Source organism: Oryctolagus cuniculus, chromosome 18 (genome assembly GCF_964237555.1).
Source record: "Oryctolagus cuniculus chromosome 18, mOryCun1.1, whole genome shotgun sequence".
NCBI lineage: Eukaryota > Metazoa > Chordata > Mammalia > Lagomorpha > Leporidae > Oryctolagus > Oryctolagus cuniculus.
Window position 1 is genome coordinate 67,259,200 of NC_091449.1, and position 10,033 is coordinate 67,269,232.

Sequence of the window (10,033 nt, forward strand, 5' to 3'; positions counted from 1 at the left end):
GACGCTCAGAATCCTGGCGCGGGGCCCGGGGACGTGACCCTGTCTGGAATCGGGGTCTCTAGAGATGCCCTGGAGGGCACACGAGCGGGGCGGGCTCCAGGGTGGTGCTGGGGACCTGGGGAGAGCCCCCTCGTTCTATGGAAGCCCTCTTCAGGCCTGGCTTGAGAACAGGCAGAAACAGCTCCTCCGTCTCAGAAATGCCAGGCGGCTCCTGCGGCCCGGGGCGATTTTCCACTGGAGAGCAGCTCAGTGTCACGTGACACCCGTGGTGTTGCAACTGCGCCTCTAGTGTCGGCCGTGCGCCCGCTGGGTGCCGTGGGCTGTCCTCGCAGGGGCCCCGGCCTCACACAGCTCCCGAGCTGGAGAGGAGACTGGACGTGCCCCAGACACACACAAGGCAGCGCTTAAGGACGTCACCAGGATGGGAAGCTGCCGGTATACTGAGGACTGGCATCCTGCTCCCCAGACTGACAGCGCAGGGAAGGCAGCATCCAAACGGGGAGCTGAAGAAGAGGGCGGCACGTGCAACGGTCCTGGGGATGCAAGGTGGAGCTCGGGGACGGGAGCCTGCGGCGCTAACAGGTGCAGAAAGCACGCAGTCACATTTGCACAGGTGCAGGCGAATGGCAGAACAGGCGGCGCCAGGAGGCTCAGTGACCCTGCCTTCCTTTCCCTTCGCAAATCGCCCGGAGCTTCCCCCATGAGCATCATGGCAGCTCCCCGACGCTCACGCAGCCACGGCTCGCGAGCGCCTTTCCTGGCCACATAGGTGGAGCTAACCCCGGGCGGCCGGCCGGGCGGGGCTCCAGGAGCCGCTGTCCCTGTGTGTGCCCCGGGGGCTGGCCTGGGCGTGCAGCACCTGCCAGGCCCCTGACGGCTGTGCCCTCGCTTGTACCTCGGTCTCTGGGCCACAGCGAGTCGTGTGGTGAGCTCGAAGTCCAGGGGAGGGGCCGCAAGGTCTGGCGACAAAGGTGACGGGGACAGGGAGCGGGCGTTGTGGCAGGCTCCGCAGGAATGTCCTGGAAGGGGTGGGGGCAGGGGGGCGGTCTTCCGCCGAGTGTCCATCCAGGATCGAGAATCGACCCAAACCCACCTCTCCTTCGGGAGAAATGGAGACCACGGCTGCCTGAATCCACCGCTCTCTGCAAGGACAGGAGTGCACGTGAGCATGCGTGAGCTCTCCCGGCCATGCCCGGCGCCTCACAAGGCCTTCAGACCGCGGTGGGTGGACAGGGTGCTCCGTGGTCCCTTGGTCCCGACCTGGCCCTGTCCTGCGAGGGTTGCAGCCCCCGCCCAGCCTCCAGCTCGCCCTGGCCTCTCCACCTGGCATCCTGGGTTCTGCCTCTCCCTCCGCGACACATACGCATTGCTCCCCTCCGGCAGAGAAATGAAAGCAGTTGCCCGATGCGGCAGAGGAAGCGTGGAAGAAATCCCAGTGTGATGGTCTACAGGTATGTTTGTTTGGACTGGCACGTATCAGCCGCACCTGGCTTCCATCAGAGGATCACAGCGCCGTGGGCCCGGCTGATTGTGCCTTCACAGCCTGTTTACGAGGTGGGCGAAGCGAGCGTTCTGGGCGGAGCTGCCGTGTAAGCCTTTGAAAGTCTGTGACTGCTCAGCCCAGACTGCTGTGCACTGGAGCGGACAGGGGCGTGTGAGTCCTCTCTGGTCTGGGGGCTGTGATGGAACAGAGCAGCGAACACCCCAGCGGGGCTCTGCGGCACTTCTGCAGGCGTGCACCTGCCCCCGTGAGCCTTGCAAAGCCTTGGGTGCTGTGGTCGCCATGGTGACAGCATCCCTGGCCCAGACCCGAGCCTGGAGGTGCTGGAGCAGCCATGGGGCCACGTCCCAACGCCCATGGCTCTGCACACACGCCCCGTGCCACCTTGTGTCACTCGTGCCTCCGGCCCGAAATGACGGAACCCAGGTTTCCCGTGACTGGAGGCGAACTCCGATGGAAAGCCCGGAATGAAGGAAGTCCAACTGCTGGAGAAACAACTTGTTCTCCTCGGGAGGTCTCAAAGGGGCAGCCCAGGGCCGGAGGGCAGCTGGTGCCTCCCCCTGGCCCCGCAGTCCTGCCCTGCTGACGGGAGCAGGCTCGGGCGGGTGCAGCACCAGCCCCACCGGCCCTGCCGCGCTGGTGTCTGAGGGGCGTGGCTCCTGGCACATCCCATCCGGACGTGGGCCCGGCGTCTTCCTGCACGTTGCTGTGCGCAGGCCGTGGCGCACGCACGGCTCTGTGCTGAGCTGAGAAACCAGCTTCTCCGGCCACAGACAGGGCTCAGCCCCCAGAGGGTGTGCTCTGTGCATTCCCGAAGACACACAGCGCCGGACCCGCAAACCTGCAGGCTGGTGGGGCAGCCGGGCGAGGACTGCTGGTCTCAGCCACCACAGCAGCGATGCCAGCCTGCCCACCGCAGGTACCTAGTGCCCATGGCGTCACTCCCATCCCACAGCTGGGAGAACTGAGGCTCAGCGGTGACGCGTCTTCCCTAGGCTCACACGGCTGCCAAAGGACAGAGCAGAACAGAGAGCCGGGCTGCCTGAGGCAGGGTCCTCCCCCCAGACCCCCAAAGCCTCTCAACTGGGACAGTGCTGCTTCTCCACCCTAGCTCCCGTGGTTCCGAAGTTTAGGGGAGGGGTGCGTGACGCTGGTGGCCGAGCTCGTCTCTCCTGCCCTCAGGTGTGGCGTCTGCGGACGGGAGGCAGCCCAGACGGCCCCCTGGGACCCCCGGGGTGGGGGGAATGTCAGGGCTGCCTCCAGGATCAGCCGTGCAGCACACAAGCCACGTCACCACTCCAGCAGAAGACTGAACCGCGGCCTCGGACACCTCGGTGCGGACAAACACGGACACGGACAGCACGGAAGGAAGCTCTTCCTCCTCGCCAGGCACCCGAGTGGGACACGGAACTCACACACGCATGCACACAAATGCACACGCACACATGCACACACACGTGCGCATGCACACACATGCGCACCCACGCGCCCGACGTCCTCGCTTCACTGTCAGTGGTGACAGACAATGGCAGAGGAGAAAACAAAACCCGTTACACACGTGAGGGAGGTTGAGAAGTAAAACACGTCGTAGAGTCGATCCAGAACGCCAATTTCTAGGAACTCTGAGCACACGTGTGCACAGTGGAGAACAGATCCAGACCCCACCCGTGTGGCACGTGGCTCACAACAGCACCGATGCCGGACGCTCCCAGGGCGCCTCGCGCGTTCCTCTCGCCACCCTGCGGCCTGCACCTGTGCCCTTGTGAAGTCCAGCCCTGGAGCTCGGCACCGCCTCACCCCCGGCAAGGGCGGCTGAGGGTCCCTGGAGTCCATGACCGTGGGCCCCCTGCAGACTCAGCCTGGGCCCGGGCCTGGAGCCCCAGCCCCCCGCCGCAGCCTCCCTGGACGCGGTGGTTTGGACGGGGACCAGGCTGTGAGGGAGGCGCCAGTTTATTTTTGGGTTGCCGGATCACTTTGTCTCTGTAGCCTACCCTTCAGTGCCAGGCCCCTTTCTGAACAAGCCAGGGCTGCTCTCGGCTGATCCCGGGCAGTGGACCCCGGCAGGTCCCCGCCCAGCGCTCTGTCCCCGCTTACTTCTCGACAGGGCGCGACGTTGATGGGCAGCGGAAGCCTTTCCCAGAAGCTCTTGCAGATCTGCGTGATCACGTGACACAGCAGGGCCATGAGGGGCCGGCCGAGCTCCCCAGTGGACTCAGACTGTTCCTTCGGTCTGTCTTCTCCTTCTGCCTGGAACACGGACGCCGTGGCAGAGACGGGCAGAACTCTTGGTACTGCGAGCGACAATGAAAGCCCAAGTGTAGAGATCTTAACTCTGGGGCCAGCACTGGGGCACAGTGGGTTAAGCTGCCACTGCAGCGCCGGTTCAAGTCCCGGCTGCTCCACTTCTGATCCAGCTCCCTGCTAATGGGCCTGGGAAAGCAGTAGAAGATGGCCCAAGTGCTCAGGCCCCTGCACCCATGTGGAAGACCTGGAGGAAGCTCCTGGCTCCTGGCTTCAGATCTGCCCATTGTAGTCATTTGGGGAGTGAACCAGCAGATGGAAGACTCTCTCTCTCTCTCTCTCTCTCTCGCTCTCGCTCTCTCTCTCTCTCTGCCTCTTCTTCTCTGTAGCTCTGAAAGCTTTGTATGGAACCAAGGCTCCCAGTTGTGCCTGGGGCTTGCTCAGCATTCAAGGAGGACCTCAAGACCCCCTGGGGCTCTTGCCACGCCCACTTCCAGACTCGACATTCCTCCTGCGATCAGGCCGAGAACATTCCTGCTTCCCGGAGACGCCCGGGAGGCTGCACCAATCCCTGTCCCTCTCGCGTCATCCGCCACAGGGGTCTGACCACTCTGGGGAGGGGCCATGTCCTTCCTGTCCCATCTGGGCAGAAGCACGGCGTGGCCTGTGGACTTAGTGGCAGGGCGGAGAGGCAGGGATGCGGTGGAGGGGGTGAAGCCGGCACACACCTGGAGGGCCTCCCCAGGTGCCTCTGCTTCTGCTTCCGCTCCAGGTCCTGGTCACACACCTGAGAGGCAGCAGGTGCTGGCTCAAAACAGAGTCTCTGCCACCCGTGCGGGAGCCTGGGAAGGAGCTCCTGGTCCCTGGCTTCCGCCTGGCTGTTGTGGGCATCTGGGGAGGGAACTGGCAGATGGAAAACCTCCCTGTGTGTCTCTTTCCCTCTGTTGTTTCTGCCTCTCAGAGAGATAAAAACAGACAGATAAACACAGAAGAAGAAGCTGCCTCTTGCTCAACTCTCAGAACCAAAAACGAGGCATCAGAATGTTACAGCAAATACGCAGCACGCGGGGCACTGGCGGGACGAATGAGAGCGAGTTCCGGTCACAGCCCTGTGCGCCCAGACGGCGCCGCCGGACAGCCAGGCAGGCCCAGAGCCGCCAGCTGCTGTGTGGCCAGGAGAGAGCAAGTGGGCGGGGGAGCGCCGTGCATGCAACCACAAGGCTCCCAGGCGCGGCGCCCACCCGCGGGATTCTGGCCGTGCCCACTCTCCATCGCCCGTCGCCCCACTTCCATGCCTGGATCTGAAAAAGCAAGCGCACAGGGGAAGGGAGGCCCTGTGCCACGGACTCAGCCGGAGGCGTGGCTCTGGTTTCGGCTGCACAGGGGTCCTCGGGTCCCTGGCAGCTTCTACTTTCCCCAGGATCCCAGAGGAGCCGGCTCCATGCGTGTTGGACAGCAGCGCTCCTAGGGAGACTGGGGCCTGTGACCCTTTGAGGCAGGGACCCCCCTTCCCTGGAGGGCTCTCGTCTGCAAAGCTGCCCTCCACTGTCTGGCTCCCCCGAGCGCCCCGCTCAGCCCACCGGGAAGCACCTGCACAGCCCCGGCTGCTGGCCTCCGTGGTGGATACCCTGACAGTCCTCAGAACACGGCCAAGTCTGCCCGGCAAAGACCAAGAGCGCCAACCGCACAGGAGGAAGGGAGGGCCGGGGCGGCGCTCCCGACGTCGTCAGGAGGCCCTTTCTGGGACGTTCCAGAACCATCTGCCGATGGTGCCCGTGCCCTTGAATAAATCGGGGGCTCTGCTTTAGCGAGACGGGCAGCCTGTGCCTATTTTTAAAAGTTTACAACCCTGGATTTTCGAGTAAAACCAGCAAGGCACTGCCCGGAGCAGGCATTTTGAGTTTCCATCTCTCGAGCGCAATCCATCATGATAAGGGCAGGGAGGGAAGGAGCCAGGCTGCGGCAACACGAGCCAAACTAGGGGGCACGGCCGGAGCTATTTCTAGGCCCCTGCCGGGCTCAGAGAGACGCAGCCTCTAAGATTCCTGCACCGCGGGGTCTCCCGGCGACTGGCCCGCCGCCGACACCGGAACCGGGAACCAGCAACGCCCTTGACTCGCGAACAGGCTCAGGAGCAGCCGGGGCTCCTGGTCTGGAGCTGTCACTGACCCCGGTGGGGGCGCTGGGACCCTAGTCGTGTGCTGTATCCCAGCCCTGGTGCCTGCAGGGCTGTGGGGGCTCCGGGGGCTCTGGGGGAGGAGCTTCCTTGCCTCTGCCGCCCCTGGGAGCACCAGGCGCTCTAAGGGGTTTGAGGCCCGGTCACTCCCGTCTCTGCTGCGCCTTCACGGGGCCTCATCTCTGTCTCTTCTCTGGGTGTCTCTCTCCCTCGGGTGTAGCGGCCACCTCAGCCTGCGTTTGGTCACTCTGGGGGCCGGGGTGGCCACTGGGACGTGCAGGCCCAGATCTCGCAGGAAGAGCCCAGTGCCCCCACGTCCACACACCTGCCCGCCAACATGTGCTGCCCACAGACCCGTCAGGAGCTGGGACCCACCGTGGCCTCAGCGCAGACCCTGGACCCTCTGTTAGCCCAGCCTCAGGGTCTCCTATCAAGGGGCCCCATCCCTGGGCCTGCTGAGGGCAGTAGAGGGGCCGAGCCCACCAAAGGCAGAGCCAGCTCCCACGGCATCCACGTGGCCTCCCACTTTCGTTCTCCCACGTCCCAACTTTGGGCCCTAAATTCCTTGTTGTATTGTTATTGTCTGAAATGCAGAGACAGGCAGAGAGCGTCCGTGGGCCGGCTCACCCCCCAGTGCCCACAACAGCCAGGGCTGGGCCAGGCCGGGGCCAGGAGCCCTGGCGCTCCATCCGGGGCTCCCACAGCAGCAGCACGGACCCAACCCCTGGAGTCATCATCTGCCGCCTCTCAGCCGGAATCGGGGGCGAGCTCCGTGGTCTGGCGTGGCTGCAGGGGTGGGCTGCCCACTCAGCCATCACGCCCCGCCTCCCTGCCACCATCCCAAGTCGTGGTCTGGCGTGGCTGCAGGGGTGGGCTGCCCACGCAGCCATCACGCCCTGCCTCCCTGCCACCATCCCAAGTCGTGGTCTGGTGTGGCTGCAGGGGTGGGCTGCCCACTCAGCCATCACGCCCCGCCTCCCTGCCACCATCCCAAGTCGTGGTCTGGCGTGGCTGCAGGGGTGGGCCGCCCACTCAGCCATCACGCCCCGCCTCCCTGCCACCATCCCAAGTTGTGGTCTGGCGTGGCTGCAGGGGTGGGCCGCCCACTCAGCCATCACGCCCCGCCTCCCTGCCAGCATCCCCAGTCGTGGTCTGGCCGTGGCTGCAGGGGTGGGCTGCCCACTCAGCCATCACGCCCCGCCTCCCTGCCACCATCCCAAGTCGTGGAAAGAAGTGGCCCTCGCTCACAAGCCCCCGCGCCAAGCGAAGGCACGGATGAAGCCGCAGGGCGGAGACAGGCGACTCCACTTCCTCACCCCGGCACTGCACAGGGTGGAGGTCGGGCACTGCACAGGGTGGAGGTCGGGCACTGCACAGGGTGCAGGTCCGGCACACCGGACGGCCCACCCCGGCCCGGGCACGCCGAGGCGGGCAGACACCGCGCTGTGCTCCTTTCCTGGGCCTACAAGTAAAAATAATCTAAAAGTCGTAACAGGGACTTCCTTGTAACCCGTCGTCCCGTACCAGCATTATGCCACCCGTCAATGCGATCTCCCAGGATGCACAGCGTTTCTGTGGCCGTGGCCTGTCCTGCAGCGACCTGGTTTCTGGGAGTTAACGCGATTTCCCATGATGCCCAGTGTTTCTGCGGGTGTAGCCCGTCCTGCAGCTACCAAGTTTCCCAGAGTTCAATGCCATCTCCCAGGGTGCGCAGCGTTTCTGTGGGCGTGGCCTGTCCTGCAGGGCCCGGCTTCCGGGAACTGGTTCCTCTGGTCGCTGCCCTGCGCTGGGACCACGCTGGTGACGCGGCTGCGCTGAGCCGGCCCCAGACACAGGGGCCGCCGGGCGCACGCTCGGTGCCTCTCGCCCTGTGCCGAACTCCTTCCAGGACGGGCGCCTCGCTGCGGAATTCCGCACTCGAGGTAGGTGGCGTTTGCGGACTTGTGCACCTCGGGGCAGAGGCCGGGCGGCCGGGCCTCTGTGCTCTCGCGGCCGCGGCCTGCGCGCGTCTGCTCTGGGGCTGGGTCCTGCTGGCCCCGGGGCGATGGGCGCCTGCAGGGTCCTGTGGGCCTGGCCTCCGAGGGCCGATCCGACCGCCGGCTTGTCCCGCTGCGCCTCGGCTTCTGAGCTTGCGCTTTAGGTCGCCGGACCCCTCTGCCGTCGGGGCGGTTTCTCTCGCAGCTGCGGGGACCCGGGAGATGTGGCGCTCGGTCCACGGCGTCCAGGCCGCGAGCCTGGTCAGGCGCCCCGTGGACGGCACGTGGCAGGCAGGCCCTCGCCCCCGCTGGCGTCCGCGCGTGTTCGCGGGCGCCGAGGGTCTCAGCGAGGCCCGGGATCCTGCGTTTCCAGGACGCGAGGTGGGAGGTGGGTCTGGGGCGAGCACCTGCTGACGTGGGGGCGGCGGGTGACGGCTGCGTCGTCGGTGCCCGGGTCCCCGCGCGACACCAGGACCCGGCTCCCGGCTTCAGCCTGGGACGTTTCTGTCCGTCCTGCTGACTTCCAAATTAAAAAAAAAATTTTTTAAAAAGATGATTTTGGGGCCAAACATTGTTGAAATCCGGGCCTGTGGGGAGTTTTTAACGAGTCCATGAGAAGCGCGGGTGTTGGGGGCGCGCGCGAGGGTTTCCAGGCGCTCCTGCCGCAGAAGCGCCGACCTTGAACTCCGATTCTCCGCAAGCTGTGGACGCGCCCTGCAGCGCCAGCGGCTCTGTCGCCTTGCGAGAGCCCCCCGGGGCTGAGCGTGGGGACTCTGCTTCCAGGTCCTCGCCCCCACCCCACGCCAGGGCGCTGCCACGCGGGGAGCCCCACACGCTCCCGCCCCGCCCAGCCACAGAGCTGGCTGCCCAGGGTCTGCTCCGAGCGGCCAGGGCAGGGGGCCTCCTGAGGCCACCGTGGGAGTGCGGGACCGATCCTCCCCGCGCTGGAGGCCAGGTGTGGGCAGGGCTGCGCCTTCCGCCTCGTCTGCGCCCGGCCTCGCCGGCTACCCTGGGCTTGCTGCGTGATCACCCAGCCTGTGCCTGTGGCGCCGCGGGGCCTCGGAGTCTGTCTGTGTGTCCCTGTAGGACGAGGGCTGGAGCTACCCTGGGGCGACCTCATCATAACTGATTACGTCTGTCCAGGTCCCATTTCCAAATAAGGCCACATGGTGAGGTTTGGGGGCAAGCGTGAGTGGTCAGAGGCGTGCCCAGCCGGGGAGAGCGGCCATCTGAGGGCCTCGGTCAAGGGCGCCGCCCTGGGCTTGCCGGGGGTTCCCTTGGAGAAGCTGATGTGCAAGCAATCTTAAAGTGTATGGAAAAGGCGTGCCATGAACAAGCTAGACACAGTCTTAGAACGCTTTGGGCACCAAAACAAACATCTTTTCAAAAAAATTTTTAGAAGCTGGCGTTGCAGTGCAGCGGGTTCAGCCTATGCCTGTGACACCAGCATCCCGTCTGGGCGCTGGTTCAAGTCCCGGCTGCTCCACTTCCGATCCAGCTCTCTGCTATGGTCTCGGAAAGCGGTGGAGGATGGCTCAAGTACTTGGGCTCCTGCACCCGCGTGGAAGACCTGGAAGAAGATCCTGGCTCCTGGCTTCGGCCTGGCTCAGCGCTGGCTGTTGTGGCCGTCTGGGGAGTGAACCAGCAATGGTAACTCTCTCTCTGTGTCTCTCTTTCTGTAACTCTGCCTTTTAGATAAATAAGCAAATCTTTTTTAAAAATTTTTTAAATGATTTGCTTTATTTATTTTGATAGGCAGAGTTACAGAGAGAGATCTTCCATGTGCTGGTTCACTCCCATGTGGCCACAACAGCCAGTGCTGAGCCAGGCTGAAGCCAGGAGCTTCTTCCGGGTCTGCCACGCCGGTGCAGGGGCCCAAGCGCTTGGGCCAAAATAAACATCTTCTAATTCCATTTTCCACAAACGCTTTGCAATCCTCAGTCCTAGTGTGGCTCTCTGCACTTGGCGAGGAGCCGGTGTCGGGGGCCGCAGAGGCGGGAGCTGTGCTTCTCAAAGCCCCGTGACAGGTGCCCATGGTGGGAGTGGCCTTGCAACCCAAGGCTTGGGGGCTTCCTTCCCCTGGCCCCGCCTGTCACCTGGACAACCAGGCCCACAGGAGAAGGATCCTGGGTCCCAGGA